This window comes from Cherax quadricarinatus, chromosome 13 (genome assembly GCF_038502225.1).
Source record: "Cherax quadricarinatus isolate ZL_2023a chromosome 13, ASM3850222v1, whole genome shotgun sequence".
Classification (NCBI taxonomy): domain Eukaryota; kingdom Metazoa; phylum Arthropoda; class Malacostraca; order Decapoda; family Parastacidae; genus Cherax; species Cherax quadricarinatus.
In genome coordinates this window covers 30,863,223-30,885,800 of record NC_091304.1, presented here as the reverse complement: position 1 = coordinate 30,885,800, position 22,578 = coordinate 30,863,223, and positions in this window count along the sequence as shown.

Sequence of the window (22,578 nt, the reverse complement as noted above, 5' to 3'; positions counted from 1 at the left end):
TCCTTGTGCCCAAATAAGACTGAAGAGGTGTAAGAGGACTACAAGGGCTGACTGATGTAAATGTTGTAACATACGAATATGAATGTTGTCAGGCCCAGCTGCCAATGATCGGCAAGCTAAGAGCATTGCCTCCAGTTTCTGAAGTGTAAAAGGCACATTATACTGTTCTTCTCTGAGAGAAGAAAAGTCCAAGGGTACTAACTCTCTGGCAGACTTTAAGGAAAGAAATGAGGGGCAAAGATGGAGCCCCCAGGAAATATGGACCAGATGTGTGCCAATTTCAATGGCAACATCAAGAGGGTTTGATACATCAATACCGGTGACCCGCAGAACAGGAACCAGGTAATTTCCTCACTTTTTTCCAGACTGCACTCATAGAGGAAGCAAAGGTGATGGTGGAAACATAATCTCGCCAGCAAGTGTGTTTAGCATCACGGATGACATGGCGAGCGATCGCAGGCTTCTGCTTAAAATCAAGAAGTCTATCATCGGTTCGATTGTACTGGTACCTGCCCCATGCAGCGCGTTTCAAATGTACTGCACGAGCACAAGCAGGAGACCACCAAGGCACGCACTTCTGAGAATGCCTGCCTGAGGTTTGGGGCATATAATGAGAAGTTGTGGAATAAAATGACGTCGAGAAGAGGTGTAGGAGCTCATCAATGGAGGATGAAGAAGGAACTTCACTAAAAGCAGTGAGTTGTGAGTAAAGGTCCCAATTTGCCTGATCAAATTGCCAGCGAGGGCTATGGAAAGGTAGTGAATATGAAGGAGAAGTAAGAATGATTGGAAAATGATTGCTGTCATGTAAGTCCGGTAGAACAGACCAGGTGAAGTCTAGTGCAGTGGAGGAAGAGCAGACTGATAGATCGATGCAAGAGAGAGTATGAGTACGAGGATCAAAATGGGTGGGAGTACCCGTATTTAAAACATGGAGGGGGTGAGAGGCGAGAAAAGCCTCCAACTGGATGCCTCGTGAGTCACAATGAGACCCCCCAGAGGAAATGGTTGGCGTTAAAATCACCAAGTAACAGAAGTGGTGGTGGTAAGGATGAAACAAGAAAGGCAAAATCTGGGATAGAAAATGCTTGAGAAGGAGAGAGATATAAAGAACATATCGTACACCACTTATTCAAGTGGATACGGGCTGCAGTGTAATGCAGCGAGGTATGGACAAATAGTTGACAGTATGGAATATCATTGCGTAGAAGAAGGGCACTTTCATTAAAGGTCCCATCTGAGAAAGGGTCCGAAGAATACAATAAATTATAGCCTGAGATAGGTTGGAAAACAGCCGAGCATAATTTTGGTTCTTGTAAGCAAGCACCAACAGGGGAAAACCTGGAAAGCAACATGTGAAGCTCACCCCAATTACCCTTGAGGCCGCGGATATTCCACTGTAAATAGGCCATGATTGGCAATGAAGAAAATACCAGGAATCCATAGGGAAGGGCACCTACAGACTAGAGGGGTTAGAAAAGTCAACATGCGGTGGCATCGGAAGATGTTCAAGCAGTGAAGGAACGGAGCATTGCGAAGAATGGAGTTGTGGAGATGGAGGAGAGGGAAGAGAAGGAACAGGAGGTGGATCAGTGTCCATTGAAGGCTTAGTCTGTGCAATATATTATGAAATGGCTTCAAGTGTTTCTGAATTCAAAGATGTATGGGAGACAATATTGGAGGTAGGAGGAGGAGGGTGAGTAAAGATTAGGACAGTAATGGACTGTACCAAAGTAGAGGGGGACGAAAGAGTGTAGGAGACTGGAGAAGTGTGGGAGGGGACAGAAGAGGCAGAAACCTGGGAGGTGGCAGAAGAGGGAGAAACTTAGGAGGGGACGGGGGTGGAAGGCATAGTATTAGGAGGGCGAACCTCCACACTTGTAATAGAGCCAGAGAGAGGGGAAGAAATAGGCACAGAGACTTGAAAGGTAAAATGCAGAGGTGGAATTAGGAAAGGACGGGGCAAAGAAGATTTGAGCATTAGGGATTTTTTGGACTTCTGAGAAGTTGAGGGGCGATTGGAATAAGGTGTCTTACGAGGTCTTGTCGATACTGGGGCTTGTGAGGAAGGATGCAAAGATGCGGGAACAGACTGAGTTGTAGTCAGGATGTCAGAGCCCAGGACAGCAAAAGGATTAGATACCAGAGTGGCTATGGGAGGGGTAATAACAGAGGAGGCCGAAGAAGATGGGACCCCAGAAGTGGGGGGATGTTTTGAAACACGAGAATAAGAAACACGGGGTAGTCTCCCTTGGAGGCGGAGATGAGAAACTGCCATAGCATAAGGGAGACCTTCTGCCACTTTGAGGCAATAGATTTCACGCTCATTTAAGTAGACCTGGCAACGGGGAGAGTACGAAGGGTGAGCCTCATTACAATTAAGGCAAGATGGAGGTTGACTGCAAGATGTATTAGAATGGTCGTCGGCACCACAGACTGGGCATTGGGCTATAGATCTGCAATATTTTGCTGGGTGACCAAAACGCCAGCAATTTCTACACTGTTGCAGTGTAGGGATCACTTTTGGAACTTGTAACTGATGTCCCATGACATAAACAGAGGACAACAGAGGACGGGAGTTCACGGCTGTCGAAAGTTAATCGAGCCACATTGCAAGGGTATCGTCTCCGCCCATGGGCAGGAAGGACATAAGTGTCTACTTTGAGGATTGGGAGATCCTGGAGTTCCAGCTGTTCAAGAATATCATTGCCACATGACTGGAAATTCTGTTATACTATGGTATGGGGCAGAATGACAATACCACTACAAGAATTGAGAGAAAGATGTTTTTCAATAGTGATAGGAGTAGTATCGATATGCAAAAGGAGAGAAAGATCATGAGCTTGGGTAGCATTCTGGACAGTGATGATGCACATACCACTCTTGAGAGCATGAAATGAAATATCTCTACCAACATGGTGCAGGAGCGCTTTGCCAATACTATGGTCAGAAAGATAGGCAGAAGAAGAAATCAGTCTTAAAGTAAAGAATTTAGTCCATTCTGTGGTCCGAAACTGAGCATGGAGAGGGAGTGCATGACGTGTCAATCTTTTCCAAGTAGAATAGGAAAGTAATGAAGTAACATCATCAGGAGATTGTCTTTGGCGTTTAGGAGTAGGACCAGAGTTGGTCCGACGTGAAACAGGCTGGCAATTTGAAAATTGCCATACCGTAGAGGGAAAGGCCGGAAGCATAGTCAAAGGAGAGCAGAGGTCAGACAAATCAAAGGAGTCAGTGGAAGCCCCGATACCTGAAGCGGGTGAGGAAACAGCACCAGCAAGAGGTACAGGGGCATCAGGAGAGTCTGAAGAGTGGTCAAAAAACAAGGCAGGGTCAGAATTGGGTGCAGTATCAAAAAGGGGCCCGGGGGTAGTAGGTTCATGGACTGGGTTCTCCATGGTTAGGTTACTCCTTTGCTTTTTGTTTTTAAGAAAAAAAAAAGAAAGAAAAGAAAATAAAAATAAAAAAAAGAATAAAAAAGGGGGGAGAGGGGAGGAATAGTTCCCAGTTGGAATGAAAGGGCCGGAAATCTCCCTCCGCGCCCAAAAGGACCTCAGCACTGCTAGTAGCGCAGATGCAGCATGGAACCCATGCCATACCCAACCCTTCATGCCAGTAAACCAGCAATCCGGGATAGCAACCTCACATCTGCCTAGCTACCTCAGTGGACAAAAGAGAGGGCGGCCGGATATCTGCCACAAAGCATACCTCCTTCGGCCACCACCCCTAGAATCCGAAAGGAGGCTTCCAGAGATACACCGGTCGCTCAAAAGACACCCAAAGCCACACTCAGGGATACTGGAAAGGGATCAGGACATCCCCAGGTGATCCAGATTCCACGGCAAACTACACCACCGCCAAGAACCTCAATGGAATGGGATGGACCCTGGTACCCTTTCCCCTACCTAGGAACTAGCATGCCTGTGGGAAAAAGCCCAAAGGCCAAAAGAGGAAGGGCTAAAGGGAGGGGTGGGGAGGAGGAGGAGGAGGAGGAAAGGAAAAAGGGGAGGATGAGATAGGGAAGCGGGGATTGGGGGGTAATTAGGTTCGGTCTGAGGAAGAAGACCGATAGGTTTAATTCCTCAGACCAAGAGTCTCTTCACCACGCCAAGGAGCCCCCCTTGAAGAGGTAGAGGTCTCCGAGCTACTCAAGAATAAGGGACACGAGGAAGATTTCCCTAAAGCAGAGCTGAGAGACAGCCATAGTGTAAGGCCTTCACTCCTTAAAATAACGGATTTCTCATTCATTGTGATAGACTTGACAATGGCGTGAAAGAGAAGGACAAGATTCATTGCAATTTTGACAAGAGAGGGGAAGACTGCAAGATGTATCGGCATGATCTGTGGCACCGCAGACCAGGCACTCCACCACAGATCAGCAGCATTTAGTAGGGTGTCCAAAGTGCCAGCAATTATGACACTGTTGGGGAGTAGGGACTACTTTATGATCCTCTAGGCAATGGCCTGCAATGTAAATGGAGGGCGGGAGTTCACGGCAGTCAAAGATTAAGTGGGCGATGTTACTGTAAAAACACCTCCGCCCACGAGCTGGCAGGACAAATGTATTCACTTTCAGAATAGGAAGGTCCTGAAGGGTAATTGCTCTAAAATATCATCACCGCAAGACAGAAAATCACCCTGTATAATGGTATGTGGTAAAACCACCATACCACTGCATGAACTGAGAGTAGCGTGCTTATGAACTGTGGCTGGAATGTTATCTATGGAAATCATATGGGAAAGATCATGAGCTTGTTCTGAATTCTGAACTGTAGTGACACATGTACCATTTCAATGAGCATGAAAGGATATATTTTGGCCAACGTGTAATATAAGAGCTTTACCAATACTATGATCAGAAAGATAATCAGTTGGAGATGTTAGATGTAGGGAAAAGAATTTAGTAAACTGTGTACTTGCAAACATGGTGCACAAAGGAAGTGGGTGTTGCATATGTTGTGTCTGGGTAGACATCGAAGAACCGTCGTCAGTAGGTGGTCTGGAATGTTTAGTAGTAGTACTGCAGGTGGTCCAACCTGAGGGAGGTGGGCAATCCAAAAGCCGTTGCATTGTACTCGGGGAGCCAGACGCATTGTTAGAGGCATGCAAGAGGCAGAGACATTAACAGAAATGGGTGGAGCCTCAGCACCTGGAGCAGGTGATGAAGCATCACCAGCAGAAGGTACAGGGGTATGAGAAGAGTCTAGAGAATGGTCCAATAATGAAGCCAGGACAGAATGGGATGTGGGAACAGAAAGAGGCCTGGGAGGAGGATGGTTATCACAGATCGAAGATTCCATGATAGTTGTGCTTCTTGTTATTTTAAAGAAAAAAAAACAAAGAATGAAAGAAATAAAACAAGAGAGACAGTGGAGGGACAGTCACTAGAAGGCATGGAAGGGCTGTAAGTTCGTCCCCTCATCCGAGAGGGCCTTGAGCCCATGAGCAGTGCAGATGCAGCATGGAACCCATGTCATAACCTACCCTTCATGTCAGTAAACCAATGCTCCAAGATAGCAACCTCACATCTACTGAGCCACCTTGGCAGACCAAAAAAAAATGGGCAGTCAGAAACTCACCACAAAGCATACCTCCTTCGGTGGTCACCTCCCAGAACTGACAGGCAGCCTCTGGAGATACACCCATCATCTTCAGGACACCCCCCCCACTTCTTGGAAATCTGGGAAAGGAGCAGGGCACCTCCAGTCAATTCAGATTCCAGGGCAAACTACACCACCCCTGAGAGACTCCATGGAGTGGGACAAACCCCAGCACAGTACCCCTTACCTAGGAACTGTAATGCCAGAGAAGAGGATGTTGTGATAGAAACACAGGCCTTATCTCTAGGCTTTATTGAACATAGAATCTTCATAGTACTTCTGCAACAAAATAATATAATGACTAGTACATCTAATAACGGCTTCAACAGGGATGGTGATGTCTTACATATGTCAAGAGAAAAGTTATAACTACAGGCCACATATTTAAACTCACCATGTAATCTGCATCACTAATATATGGATATAAGAGAAGAGAATCACACACCATGTGTTGGCGCCCATGACACACACCAAACTGTTGTTGTTGTTAAGGGCCCCGAGAGGTGGTGCAGTATTATCCTGCTGCTGCTCCCCACAGGAGCATTATTACTACAATCTCCCCCTTCTAAAATATCAGAGACAGTAGTCTCCCAAACTGTTAGGTGGGGAGAGGGAGCATGGACACGGGGGTCGTCCCACAGTTACTAAAAACAACAGACATAGCCCCACTCCACAAAGGGGGCAGTAAAGCAACAGCAAAGAACTACAGACCGATAGCACTAACATCCCATATCATAAAAATCTTTGAAAGAGTCCTAAGAAGCAAGATCACCACCCATCAGTTACACAACCCAGGGCAACATGGGTTTAGAACAGGTCGCTCCTGTCTGTCTCAACTATTGGATCACTACGACAAGGTCCTAGATGCACTAGAAGACAAAAAGAATGCAGATGTAATATATACAGACTTTGCAAAAACCTTCGACAAGTGTGACCATGGCGTAATAGCGCACAAAATGCGTACTAAAGGAATAACAGGAAAAGTCGGTTGATGGATCTATAATTTCCTCACTGAAGATTGAGACACTTATGCAGCATATGGAAATCTTTATTCAGGAAACGTTTCGCCACACAGTGGCTTCATCAGTCCAATACAAAGAGGAAGGCGTAAGGAGAGGAGGAGAATGAGGTAATCAGTCCCTCAACCTGGAGTCGATGTGTTCAGTCCATCAATCTTGTAGAATGCCATTCTACAAGATTGATGGACTGAACACATCGACTCCAGGTTGAGGGACTGATTACCTCATTCTCCTCCTCTCCTTACGCCTTCCTCTTTGTATTGGACTGATGAAGCCACTGTGTGGCGAAACGTTTCCTGAATAAAGATTTCCATATGCTGCATAAGTGTCTCAATCTTCAACTTGTCGGTTTTTCAAACCATTCATCACAATTTCCTCACTAACAGAACACAGAGAGTAGTAGTCAACAGAGTAAACTCCGAAGCAGGCACGGTGAAAAGCTCTGTTCCACAAGGCACAGTACTCGCTCCCATCTTGTTCCTCATCCTCATATCTGACATAGACAAGGATGTCAGCCACAGCACCGTGTCTTCCTTTGCAGATGACACCCGAATCTGCATGACAGTGTCTTCCATTGCAGACACTGCAAGGCTCCAGGCGGACATCAACCAAATCTTTCAGTGGGCTGCAGAAAACAATATGAAGTTCAACGATGAGAAATTTCAATTACTCAGATATGGTAAACACGAGGAAATTAAATCTTCATCAGAGTACAAAACAAATTCTGGCCACAAAATAGAGCGAAACACCAACGTCAAAGACCTGGGAGTGATCATGTCGGAGGATCTCACCTTCAAGGACCATAACATTGTATCGATCGCATCTACTAGAAAAATGACAGGATGGATAATGAGAACCTTCAAAACGAGGGATGCCAAGCGCATGATGACACTCTTCAGGTCACTTGTTCTATCTAGGCTGGAATATTGCTGCACACTAACAGCACCTTTCAAGGCAGGTGAAATTGCTGACCTAGAAAATGTACAGAGAACCTTCACGGCACGCATAACGGAGATAAAACACCTCAATTACTGGGAGCGCTTGAGGTTCCTGAACCTGTATTCCCTGGAATGCAGGCGGGAGAGATACATGATTATATACACCTGGAAAATCCTAGAGGGACTAGTACCGAACTTGCACACGAAAATCACTCACTACAAAAGCAAAAGACTTGGCAGACGATGCAACATCCCCCCAATGAAAAGCAGGGTTGTCACTAGCACGTTAAGAGACCATACAATAAGTGTCAGGGGCCCAAGACTGTTCAACTGCCTCCCAGCATACATAAGGGGGATTACCAACAGACCCCTGGCAGTCTTCAAGCTGGTACTGGACAAGCACTTAAAGTCGGTTCCTGATCAGCCGGCCTGTGGCTCGTACGTTGGTTTGCGTGCAGCCAGCAGTAACAGCCTGGTTGATCAGGCTCTGATCCACCAGGAGGCCTGGTCACAGACCGGGCCGCGGGGGCGTTGACCCCCGGAACTCTCTCCAGGTAAACTCCAGGTACTCCAGGCGATGTACACGTCCCGACCTTCGTAGCCCTTGAGCCTCTTCACCAGGTTAGATAAGATAAGATAAGATTTCGTTCGGATTTTTAACCCCGGAGGGTTAGCCACCCAGGATAACCCAAGAAAGTCAGTGCGTCATCGAGGACTGTCTAACTTATTTCCATTGGGGTCCTTAATCTTGTCCCCCAGGATGCGACCCACACCAGTCGACTAACACCCAGGTACCTATTTGCTGCTAGGTGAACAGGACAAGAGGTGTAAGGAAACGTGTCGAAATGTTTCTACCCGCCGGGAATCGAACCCGGGCCCTCCGCGTGTGAAGCGGGAGCTTTAGCCACCAGGCCACCGGGCCACCGGGCCAGCAGGGTTTGACTAACTGCTGGAGCAGAATCCTCTATTTCCGTAGGGGTAGTCTCAAGGGGCTTTCCAGGAGAAAACGAAGCATCTTTTACATCTATTGGTGTATCTTGAGATTCCACACTAATGGGGATTTCAACTGGGGCTAAATGTCTTGTAGATACTGTAGTCTCTTCACCATTTTGGTAGCGAATGTGGGCATAATGTGGATTAGCTTGCAGGAGCTCTACCTCTTCCACTAAAGGATCTGTCTTGTCCATCCTACAGTGACTCTTCAGGAGAACGGGTCCAGGATGACATAACCAAGTGGGCACGGAGGCTTCCATAGAGGAACGACGTGAATAGTTGAGGAGTCTTTCATGAGGGGCTGCATTAGTAGCTGTGCACAGCAATGATCTAATAGAGTGAAGAGCATCAGGTAGGACAGTTTGCCAGTGTTCAACAGGTAGATTGCGCGACTTCAGTGTCATTGTAACTGCCTTCCATATAGTACCATTGAACCGCTCCCCTTGACCATTGCCTTGAGGGCTGTAGCTTGTTGTTCTGTTGCAGGCAATACCTTTGCTAGCCAAAAACTCCTGAAGTTCGTTGCTCATGAACGAGGATCCCCTGTCTGAATGGATATAAGCTGGCATACCAAAAATAGAGAACAACTGTGAAAGACAGCTAATAACAGTTGAAGCAGTCATATTTGCACAGGGGAACACAAAGGGAAACCTTGAATATTCATCTACTATGTTAAGGAAATACCTATTCTGATTTGTGCTTGGTAGAGGTCCTTTGAAATCTATATTCAGTCTCTCGAAAGGCTGGGTGGATTTTATGAGATGAGTCTTCTCTGGCTGATGAAAGTTTGGCTTGCACTCTGCACATACTCTGCATGCTCTGATCACTTGTCGCACATCTTCCACTGAGTAGGGCATGTTCTTTGATTTGACAAAATGGTACAGGCGTGTAACTCCTGGGTGACACAAAGCCTTGTGGAGCGCTGAGAGTGATTGCAAATCGTGACATGCTGCTCCACAGTGGGACCTAGAGAATGCATCAGGTGAGATGTTCTCTTGACCCGGTCGGTACAGAATATCAAAGTCATAACACGATAGTTCCATCCTCCAGCGTAATATCTTGTCATTCTTTATCCTACTTTTGTGCTTCTTGTCAAGCATATACATCACGGACCTTTGGTCAGTCCTTATGGTGAAATGTCTACCAGTTAAATAATGTCTCCAGTGGCGAACTGCTTCTATGATGGCCTGGGCTTCCTTTTCTACAGCAGTGTAACATTTCTCTGATCCTTGAAAAGTTCTCGAAAAGAAGGCTACTGCTCGTCCTGCCTGAGATAAGACTGCAGCAATGGCAATGTCAGGTGCATCCGTTTCCACTTCGAATGGTAGGGACTCATCAATGGCTTGAACGACAGAGTTTTCAATGTCCTGTTTGAGAGTATGGAAAGTGGCTTCTGCTTCCTTTGTCACAGGACATGTGGTAGCACTCAATGGGCGGCCTTTACTTGAATAGTTGTAGATCCATTGTGAGTAATAAGCAAAGCAACCAAGAGTTCTTTGGAGTGACTTTTTGTCTTGAGGCATTGGAAGTTCCCGTAGAGGTCGTAGTCGTTCAGGGTCTGGGAATATTGAACCTCCTTCCACTACATAACCAAGGATGCTAAGCCTTTTAGTTGAAAAAGTGCACTTTTCCTCATTGTAACTGATATTTTTCTTCTTGGCAGCTTCCAAAAACTTATCAAGGTTTGCATCATGTTCCTCCTGGGTCTTGCCACAAATGGTAACATTATCTAAATACGCATAAGTTCCCATGAGTTGCTCTTCCTGAATGAGTGAATCCATAATTCGTTGGAAGCAGGCTACCCCATTGGTGACTCCAAAAGGGACTCTGGTAAACTGATACAGGCCATCACTAGCCTGAAACGCTGTGTATGGTTTATCTTCATTCCTTATAGGGACTTGATGATAGGCACTCTGTAGATCAATTGTGCTAAACACATAGTACTGAGCAATTTTGTTCACTGTATCATCAATTCGAGGTAGAGGGTACCCATCAAGAAGTGTAAATTTGTTGATTGTCTCAGAGTAATCGATAGACAGTCTCCGTTTCCTATAATCATCTTTAACAACAACAACCTGTGCATGCCAAGGGGAATTACTCGGTTCTATAATACCCTCCTTCAGCAGCCTCTGAATTTCTTTCTCAATGAACATCCGATCCTCATAAGAATAGCGGCGTGACTTAGCTGATATAGGATGGCAGTCCGCGGTAAGATTTGCAAACAGCTTTGGTGGGTCTACCCTTAAAGTGCTAAGTCCACAGACAACAAGAGGAGGCAGTTCACCTCCATATGTTAAGGTGACACTACCATGCAGCTTCTGAAAGTCCTGACCAAGGATAACATCAGAGCACAGTTGTGGCAGAATAGCTAAATGTACATCTTGATAATCCTTTCCACTAACTCTGAGATTTACCTTACAAAACCCTAAGATCTGAATAGAGAGAGATGTTGATGCCATGGAAAAGGTACCTGATGAGTGATGTACAGTCAAGGAGTGGCGTTTAACTAAGTCAAGGTTGATGAAACTCTCTGAGCTGCCATTATCAATAAGACCATCTACTTCTGTTCCTTTGATGAATACTTTCACAACTGCCTTTGACAGTGAATTTGGAGTAGCCGCAGAAGTCACTGTTGCTAGAGTCACATGATCACTGGAATGTGTGGAGGCACTAGCTCTTGTTGATGCATTAGCACGACAAACTTTAGCAAAGTGACCTTTCTTGTGGCATTTATGGCACATTGCTTCACGAGCAGGACACTTTGGACATGGATGTCTTGAAAAACCACAAAAGAAACACTCCGTACCTGCTGCTGCTGTCACTGAGGCAGGTTCCACAGTAACTTCATTGCAAGAGTCTTGGTCAGGAATTGCAGCACTTACCACTCGAGAAGGCTGAGTGGTACTGTATACTTCAGAATTCTTCTGGGCTGAATCTAGAGCTCTTGCCTGGTCAAAGGCAGTGGCTAAGTCGAGAGTTTTATTCTCCAATAAACGCTGCCTTATTATTGGTGATTGCAGGCCACTGATAAACGCATCCCTGATGGACTCTTCACAATACTGAGCAGCTGTCACTGCTTGGAAGTGACAGTCCTTACCTAAAATTTTCAGTGCTTGAAAGTATTCCTCTAAGGATTCATCAATCTGCTGGCGGCGAGTTGCAAGGCGATAGCGTGCAAAGATTTCATTTGTAGGTTTAATATACTTTGACTCGAGGGTTTTGATAGCATCTTCGTAGGTATTACACTCAGAAATAGCCTCATATATCTTAGGTGACACAAAATTGATGAGCAGACTTAGTCTATCTAGATCTTCTTTAGGAAGGGCTCCCAAGAAGTTTTCGAAAGTCTTAAACCAGTGCTTCCATTCCTGAGCAGCCGTTGATAAGCTGGGGTCACAGTCTAGCCTCTCAGGTTTCAGTAAACGCTCCATGTTGTGATGTAGTCTAGCGCAGGATCACCACCAGGTAGCCCAGGATTCTATGTTCAATAAATTGTTGTGATAGAAACACAGGCCTTATCTCTAGGCTTTATTGAACATAGAATCTTCATAGTACTTCTGCAACAACAAAATATAATGACTAGTACATCTAATAACAGCTTCTACAGGGATGGTGATGTCTTGCATATGTCAAGAGAAAAGTTATAACTACAGGCCACATATTTAAACTCACCATGTAATCTGCATCACTAATATATGGATATAAGAGAAGAGAATCACACACCATGTGTTGGCGCCCATGACACACACCAAACTGTTGTTGATGTTAAGGGCTCCGAAAGGTGGTGCAGTATTATCCTGCTGCTGCTCCCCACAGGAGCATTATCACTACAGAGGACTCCAGAGAATACAAATGGGATGGGGAAAGGGGAGGGTTGGGAGGAGAAAGGGGAAAAAAAGGGGGGAATGGGAAGCATGGGATAGGGAAGGGAGGATTAGGGGGTAATTAGGTTCGGTTGGAGGAAGAAGACTGAAAGGTCCAATTCCTCAGACCGATAGTCTCTTTACCATGGAAAGGAGCTCCCCTTAAAGAGGAGCCTATACTATGTCTGTGGTCTTCATTGCCCTTCCGGATCTTCATGACTGCATTTGGTGGGGTTAAATTCGAGGAGCCAGTTGCTGGACCAGGCTTGCAGCCTGTCCAGGTCTCTTTGTAGTCCTGCCTGATCCTCAAGCAATTTAATTCTTCTCATTAACTTCACATCTGCAAACAGGGACACTTCAGAGTCTATCCGTTGGGTCATGTCATTCACATATACCAAAAACAGCACTGCTCGTAGGACTGACCCCTGTGGAACCCCACTCGTCACAGGTGCCCACTCTGACACCTTGTCACATATCATGACTCGTTGCCTCTGTCAGTTATTCTGTACTCACCTGGTTGTGGTTGCATGGGTCGATTCACAGCTCCTGGTCCCACCTTTCCACTGTTCACTACTGGGTCACCCTTCCTGCTCCATGAGCTTTATCATACCTCTTCTTAAAACTATGCATGGATCCTGCCTCCACTAAATCATTTCCCAGACTATTCCATTTCCTGACAGCTCTGTGACTTAAGAAACACTTCCTAACATCCCTGTGATACATCTGGGCCTTCAATTTCCAATTGTGACCCCTTGCTGCTGTGTCCCATCTTTGGAACATACTGTCTCTGTCCACCTTGACGATTCCTCTCAGTATTAGGACATGCCCCTTAGCTCCGGCACTAGTCTTGTTGCAAACCTTTGCACTTTCTCTAATTTCCTTACATGCTTGACTAGGTGTGGGTTCCAAACTGATGCTGCATACTCCAATATAGGCCTGATGTACACGGTGCACAAGGTCGGAATGCTATTCTTAGGTTTGCTAGGCGCCCATATGCTGCAGCAATTATTTGGTTAATGTGCACCTCAGGATATATGCTCGGTGTTACACTCACCCCAAGATCCTTTCCCTTCAGTGACGTTTGTAGTCTCTGGCCCCCCAGACTGAACTCCATCTGCGGTCTTCTTTGCCCATCCCCAATCTTTATGACCTTGCACTTGGTGGGATTGAACTCCAGGAGCCAATTTCCAGACCAGACCTTCAGCCTGTTCGGACCCCTTTGTAGTTCTACCTGGTCCTTATCTGATTGAAATCTTCCCATTATCTTTACATCATCTGCAAACAAGAACACTACTGAGTCTATTCCTTCTTTCATTTTCACATATACCAGAAACAGCACCGGTTCCAGGACTGGCCCTTGTGGAACCCCGGTCGTCACAGGTACCCATTCTGACACCTCATCACATACCATGACTTGTTGCCTACCTGTCAGGTATTGTCTGATCCATTGTAGTGCCTTCCCTGTTATACCTGCATGGTCTTCCATTATTATAATCAAGGGGAAGCGCTAAACCCGTAGGATTATACAGCACCTGGGGGGGAATGTGGAAGGCATTCAGGCTTAATTCGGGGAACTGGAGCACAGATCCAATTCCCTAAATCAAGAGCCCCTCACCAACATCAAGGAACCTTCCCTGAGGGGCATGGTCTTCCAGCTTCTGCACTAATTGCTTGTGCAGATTATTATTATAATAAAAAAGAAGCGCTAAGCTACAAGGGCTATACAGCGCTTGCTTGTGCAGAACTATGTTAAAACCCTCTTACAGTCCATGAAAATACAATCTACCCATCCCTCTCTGTTTTATTGCTGTCATCTTGTCATAGAACTCCGGCAGGTTTGTGACACAGATTTTTCCATCCATGAAACTGTGCTGGTTGTCATTCATAAGTTTATTCATTTCTAGGTACTCCACTACTCTTCTCCTGATACTCTTCTCCATGACTTTGCATACTATACATGTTAGTGACACTTTTCTGTAGTTTAATGCTTCATGTCTGTCTTCTTTTTTAAGAACTGGGATTACATTTACTGTCTTCTATACCTGTTTCGATAGATATGTTGAAAATTGTTGTTAGTGGTAAACTTAGTGCCTCTGCTCCCTCTCTCAGGACCCATGGAGAGATGTTATTTTGCCCCATTGCCTTGGATGTATCTAGCTCGCTTAAAAGCCTCTTCAGTTCCTCCATGGTTGAATGTATTATGCCCAACACTTAGTGTACACCACCTCATTGTCTTTCTGGCTTCCCTTTCGTAACCTCTGTTAATACTTCTTTAAATCTCATGTTAAGCTCATCACATATGTCTCACTCAATCATTTCTTATCATCTCCCGTCCTTCCTTCCTCAGCCTGATTACCTGCTCCTTGACTGTTGTTTTCCTCATGTGGCTGTACAACAGCTTCGGGTCAGATTTGGCTATCGCTGCTATGTTATTTTTGCATTGTTGTTGGGCCTCCCTTCTTACCTGAACATATTTATTTCTGGCTCTACGACTGCCCTCCTTATTCTCCTGGGTCCTTTGCCTTCTATACTTATTCCATTCTCTAGCTCACTTGGTTTTAGTCTGTCTACACCTTTGGGTGAACCAAGGGCACATCCTGGCCTTTTTGTTATTTCTGTTACCCTTGGGTACAAACCTCTCCTCAGCTTTCTGGCATATTAGCACATATTCCATATTAACTGACCTCCCCACCAGTTCTGTCCCACTGAACCTCATGCATGAATTTCTTCAAGCCTGTGTTGTCCCCTCTCTTGTAGTTTGGCTTCATTCGTCCTGCCCTTTTGATTCCCTCTCCATTTGTAACTCTATGTATTCAAAGCTCAGATCCGTCTGATCACTGGCCCCAAGGGGTCTTTCATATGTGTTCTCAATATCAGTACTACTCAAGGTGAATACTAGATCCAGTCTAGCTGGTTCATCCACTCCTCTCTGGTAGTGTCGCTTATATGTTGGTACACTGGTTTCCCAGTACCACCTCCATCATCTTAGCCCTTGATGTATTCTGGGCCTCCACATCTCTCCAGGTTCTCCTAGTCAATTTCCATGTGATTGAAGTCACCCAAAATCAGTAGCTTTGCCCTGCTCACATGAGCCCTTCTGGCCACTTCAGCCAGTGTGTCAACCATTGTTCTGTTACTCTCATCATATTCCTTCCTTAGCCACCTGCTGCTCTGTGGTGGGTTATTCATCACCTTGGAACCTCCAGACTGGAGTGTTCCTATTATGTAGTCTCTTGCTTCCCCTCTCTCCACCTCCTCAAAAATCTCATTGGTTTTTGATGAGCAGTGCCACTCCTCCACCCTCTCTGCTCCTTCTGTCTTTCCTCAGGATCTGATATCAATTTGGAAAGATGGCATCTCTTAACATTCCTATGAGCTTGGTTTCTGTGAGAGCTATGATGTCCAGTGATACCTCCGATTATTTTGTGCCACTCCTCCCACTTCTTTATTCCCTCAGCACCGGTGTACCATACCTTCAGTTTCCTCTCCACCACTGTGTTCTGGTGGGTCTGTGCGGGTTCAGGGAGTGGGGGATCTGGGAGTGTGTTGTGGGATTTTACTGTATAGTGGGGTGGGGGCTGTGAGTACAGATTGTGGAAATAAATGGTATAAAATACCGACACAATGGCAATATAAACACAAATGCAGTATAATGTGATCCTTTATTGACTACGTTTCGCCCACACAGTGGGCTTTTTCAAATCACAAACAGAACTGTTTGTTCTGTTTGTGACTTGAAAAAGCCCACTGTGTGGGCGAAACGTAGTCAATAAAGGATCACATTATACTGCATTTGTGTTTATATTGCCAGCGAGTACAGATTGTGTTTGTATTGGGATAGTGTGCTTGGCTGTGGGGTTCTGAGTGTGGGTCTGTGAGAGTTTACGCTTGTTCCTCTGCCCGGCTTGGGTTGTTCTCTGCCGACTCTATGGTTGTCTCTCTTTCTAGCCTCTTTCATTTCTGTGTCCTCTCCCTCAGCTACTGTCATGCTGTTCTTATTCTGTCACAGTCTAGGAAAACCCTTTTGTATGTTGATGATTCCCTCGGCCATGGTTTCTCTTGCAGGATCCTATTCTGCACCATTTCTGTCTTGAAAATCAGTTTGGCTGGCTGATTTCTCTCCTTTGAGAACCCCCTATTCTCTGAAAATTTATTATCACAGTAATGTCCTACTCACCTATTTCTTTGATAATGTTTTCAACCTCTTGTTTTTCTTTCTACTGTATTTCATTGTGTCCTCCCTTTGCTCTCCTGAAGCCTATGAATAAAGACCGACCTCTCCCTCTCCTCCCTGCCCTTCCCTCTGTGTCTCTGGGTCATATTAGTACATATCCATATCATATTAGTACATATCTCCTTTATTTTTTTGTAACTCTTGGTTGCTTGGACATGCCTCTGCATGGGACCTGATGTCTTCTCTACCTGCAACCCCCTCACTTAATGCTATCCCTGCTTCTAACAACTCTCTCCCTTCATTCCTCAGCCTTGCTTGGTGGACTGATAGGGCCTTAGTGTGAATCTTGTATCCTTCCTTTTCACTGGGCTTCTCTTTTAATAGGGATGTACCTGCTTCAGATGCCATGTCTCTTTTGAGCAATAGCCCGGTAACTAGCTTCAGCATATTTGCCTCATATTCTAGGGCCCATGTTGTGGCTTCTGCAGCTTCAGCTTCCATTTCTTCTTCTCTGCCTCCATCCTCTTCATTCTCACAGAAAGCTTGCTTAGTTTGCTCTCCCATTCTTGTTCCATCCTTTTACATTGCTCATCCATCTATTCTTCCTTTCCAGCTCTATCTTCCTCTGATCCCCAGAGCCTTCAACTTCCCTTCTGAGCCCAAATTATTTTTTTTATGTTAGGCTTTGTAGTGCATGTGTGTGTTTATATATGTGCATGCATTTGTTTCTGTGTTAGTGTATGTGCATACTCATTTGTACTCACCTATTTGTAGTTGCAGGGGTCGAAACTCAGCTCCTGGCCCTGTCTCTTTACTGGTCACTACTAGGTCCTCTCTCCCTGTCCCATGAGCTTTACCATACTTCGTCTTAAAACTATGCATGGTTCCTGCCTCCACTGCATCACTTGCCAGACTATTCCACTTCCTGACAACTCTGTGACTGAAGAAACACTTCCTAACATCCCTTTGACTCATCTGAGTCTTCAACTTCCAATTGTTTACCTGGAGTTTACCTGGAGAGAGTTCCGGGGGTCAACGCCCCCGCGGCCCGGTCTGAGACCAGGCCTCCTGGTGGATCAGAGCCTGATCAACCAGGCTGTTGCTGCTGGCTGCACGCAAACCAACATACGAGCCACAGCCCGGCTGATCCGGAACTGACTTTAGGTGCTTGTCCAGTGCCAGCTTGAAGACTGCCAGGGGTCTGTTGGTAATCCCCCATTGTTTCTGTATCCTGTCTCTGGAGCATCCTGTCTCTGTCCACTTTTATTTTGTATGTCATTATCATGTCTCCCCTAACCCTCCTGTCCTCCAGTATCATCAGGCTGATTTCCCTCAACCTATCTTCGTAGGACATTCCTCTTAGCTCTGGAACTAGCCACTTTGTTGCAAACCTTTGCACTTTCTCTAATTGCTTGACCAAGTGTGGGTTTCAAACTGGTGCTGCATACTCCAGTATGGGCCTGACGTACAAGGTGTACAGAGCCTTGAACGATTCCTTACCAAGGTATCAGAACACTATTCTCAGGTTTGCCAGGTGCCCATATGCTGCAGCAGTTATCTGGTTGATGTGTGCTTATGGAGACATGCTCAGTATTATACTCAGCCAAGATCTAAAAAGATCTTGGGTTGAGTAAGGTTTGCAGTCCTTGACCACCTAGCCTACACTCTGCGGTCTTCTTTGCCCTTCCCAGATCTTCATGACTTTGTATTTGGCAGGGTTAAATTTGAGGAGCCAGTTGCTGGACCACACATCCTGCCTGTCCAGGTCTCTTTGTAGTCCTGCCTGAGCCTCATCTGATTTAATTCACCTCATTAACGTCATCATCTGCAAACAGGGACACTTCTGAGTCAATCCTTTCCATCATGTCATTTACATATACCAAAAGTAGCACTGGTCCTAAGACTGACCCCTGTGGGATCCCACTCATCACAGGTGGCCAGTGATACCTCATCATGTACCATGACTTGTTGCCTCCCTGACAGGCATTCTCTGATCCACTGCAGTACCCTTCCTGTTATACATGCCTGATCCTCTAGCTTCTGCACACTTTTATGAGGAGCTGTGTTGAAGGTCTTCTTGCAGCCCAAGAAAATGCAATCCACCCACCCCTCTCTCATATCTTACTTCTGTTAACTTGTCATAAAACTCCAGCAGGTTTATGACAGGATTTGCCTTCCATGAATTCGTGCTGGTTGTTGTTTATAATCTTGTTCCATTCCAGGTGCTCTGCCACTCTCTTCCTGATAATCTTCTCCATGACTATACATATTATACACATCAGTGACACTGGTCTATAGTTTAGTGCCTCGTTTCTGTCTCCTTTCTTAAAAATGGGGACTACATTTGCCATCTTCAGTAAAGTCAGCAGAAAATGAGCCATGTATGGCAACAGCGGCAAATGCCGCTCACCTGGTAAACTTTGGTTTACTTTCATTCAAAGGATTCTTGTTTTTTTCACTATTTTATTTTTTCATATAACTTATGTGGCCTGTGAGACCAAAGTAAGGTGCAATGTACATATATAAACTCAGTGTATGTAACAAACACATCGGCGGGAGTAACAGCGTACTCAGTGCTCACGGGTTTTGGGCTCCTTCTGGCCTATCCAAGGATATTGGAGGGATCATTTAAAGTGTTAGAGCTCAGTGAACAAGTAGGGAAGTGAAATACAAGCTTCCTAAACCAGAAGAGGGAGACGAAGGCTACAAATACTTAAATAATTTTGGAAGTGAAATCAGTGCCAGAAGTGGGGAGAGTAGGCCTAGAGCCAGGTGCAGGAGTGTTGCCATAAGCCAAAACTACTACAAATTCAAAATAATAAGTGTGATCCATGCCAGAGAGTTAAGTGCAAGTCAAGGACAGATGAGGTAGTGCATAAAGTGAGGGGAAAGGAAAAAAATAACTAGCAATTATATTGGGACGTTGATGTTTTTCTCGAAGCAACGGTGTCCATAATAAAAAAATGAAAGCATCCAACTAATCAGTAAAGTTCACATCTTGATAGCGCAGTGCATTAAATAGCAAGTGTATTGGATAGCAACAGTGTATTAGAGCTAACAAGTGTATGAGATAATAACAGAGCATTAGATAATAACAAGCGGTACAACACTGAGTTGTGGTCTCATGCAGCCAGGCATAGTGCCAGCCATCATAAATGATAAGTGATAAGGTGTGACCCCAAGGCAGTCAGTGAAGTGCAAATCTAGTGCTGTGATTGACACATTGTAAATGGGATCAAAATACAGATAGAGAAGAAACTGAAGTGGAACCAGGATTCAGGAGTCAACAAGTTCAGCGCTGCCAGCCGTATGTACTTGCCTAAACATGGTGTTGTGGGTCGGGTACTTGGCTAGGTCCTGCCAACTGTAAGCAAGGAGGTCCTCTCTCAGTGTGAGCAAGGAATGGGATAATAACCAGCAGTAATTGGTACTTAAATCCAGAAAGTGCAATAAGTGGAGAAGGTAGCATTACTAGGAAAGAGAGCCTACATGACAGAGTGCATGTAACAGTTACTTTTCAAACACGTACCAACTACCCCTCCCTTACCCCTCCCCTAACCATCTCTCCCCCTGATCAGGGGTGAGGAGAGAGAAATGGGTAGCCAGTGAGGGGTAACGTTAGACACGCACACACGCGCACATACACACACACACGCACATGCATTGTGAATTCATTACCTCTGTAACTTGCTCAGCTATCAAAACTTTGAGGCCCAGTCCCTGGACCCATTATGTACCTCTGTAATCTTTTGACTACCGCCCACTGGATGGGTATGGGGTGCATAATAAACATATTAAACTAAACTAACATGCACACACACGCGCACATGCACACACACGCATGCACACACATGTGTGCACACACACACACACACACACACACACACGTGAAGCAGTATCGCTAAATAGTGCTCCCAGGATTTAGCGTTCTAGTGGCTGTCCTAAGATATTATTAGCGGTCATCGTACGTGAGTGAATCAGTGAACATACCTACAAGAGTGTAATAGCTTTCAAGAGTGCGAATAATGTGATAGGATCAAGAATTTTACAATTTAAATTTGAATGAAATTTGAGTGAGGGAGGGTAGCAGTCAGCTGATCAGGCTACTGGCCGCAGTGTTGACACAAAATATCCAAACAGTTAATTGGGTTAACGGTGTGATCTGAAATATTAACAAATACATATGTTGGTTGATTATAGCAGCAGTGTAGTGATAAGGTCATAAAAGAGTGATTAAGTAAATACTGAAAGTAAGAAAAATTAGTCAATCCCCAGCTGTTGGTGTTGTGAATGTAGCTAACATCATCAGACTTGTTATGACCATAATACTGTACTAAAGAAAAAAGAGGGAATACCAAGTCTTAAAAGAAAAAGAAAATAAAAACTTGAATGCATGATAAAGTTCCTGAAGGAGTTACAAAATTGAAGGAGTTGATAGACGACCAGCAGGAACCTCCATTGTTGTGCAGACGACATCACTTGCCTATTTGTGGTTAATTTTGGTTAGTGTCTAAAGTCTCAAGTGTCTCGCCCTGCTGGTTGTATGCTATACCATCTCTCTCTCCCTATTTCAGTACCAGGAGATAGATAGTGGTTAGTAAATTATCTAAATATCGCCAGGTAAACTCCAGAAGAGTTGTGTAGCCTAATGAACCCCCCCCCCCGTTTTTCTGAGGGACAAGCTAGTAAACAAGTACGCACATACAAACACACGTGTGCACCCGTAATTATTGTTATAATAAACATTAGTATGTAATAATAAGGAATTGAGTGAGAAAAAATAATCCTATAATCTTTAAAAAGTAAAGTAGCCTAGTGTGCGGAGATCTGGGCCGGGAGAGTACCGGTGAACCAACAACAATAACAAATAGTGTTAACGTAACCCCCCCCCTCTTTTTCAAAGAACGACAAGCTAGTAAACACACACACACACAAACACAAGTGTACGCAATTAATATTATATAGTATATATTAGTGCATATAATAAGGAATTGATTGTGAAAATTTTTTTATAATCTTCAAAAGAGTAGCGTAGCCTAGTGTGCGCACGCACACCCACACACCCACACACCCACACACACCCACACACACTCACACACACCCACACACACCCACACACCCACACACCCACACACACCCACACACACCCACACACACCCACACACCCACACACACCCACCCACACACCCAACCACACACCCAACCACACACCCACCCACACACCCACCCACACACCCACCCACCCACACACCCACCCACACACCCAGCCACGCACCCCCACACACACCCACACCCACACACACACACACACCCACACACACCCACACACCCACACACCCACCCACCCACACCCACACACCCACACACACACACAAACACACACCCACACACACACACAAACACACACCCACACACACCCACACACCCACACACACCCACCCACACCCCCCTCCCCACACACACACACGCAACACACACACAACACACACAACACACACAACACACACACATATTGCCAGACTCACACATACACTCCCCCCCTCCCCCACCGACATCTCACTCCTTCACCTGATCCCTCCCCTCCCTCTTTCACCCTCCCCCTCCCCACCTCTCCCTCACCCACTTACCCACTTGCTTCACTCTCCTTCCCACTCCCCCTCCCCACTACTCTCCCATATAGCCACAGTTCCTCCTCTACCTCTTCCCCCCCACACTCTGACATATACAATACTAACCTAACATACAGAATTACATAGGTTTCCCACTCTGAGGAAATCAGGATAAAACAAAAATGGGTTGCCAGAGAGCAACAAGAAAACCCAAGGGACAGGAGGAGGAAACTGCAAAGGAAGATTGGGCAGCAGAGTTCACAAAAAGGGAACAAGAATGGGAAAAGAAACTAGAAGAACTTAGCATGAGAATGGAAGAGAGGATAGACATGGAAAGCAGGAAGTGGGAGGTGAAAGTCAAAGCAGCAGAGGCCAGGATACA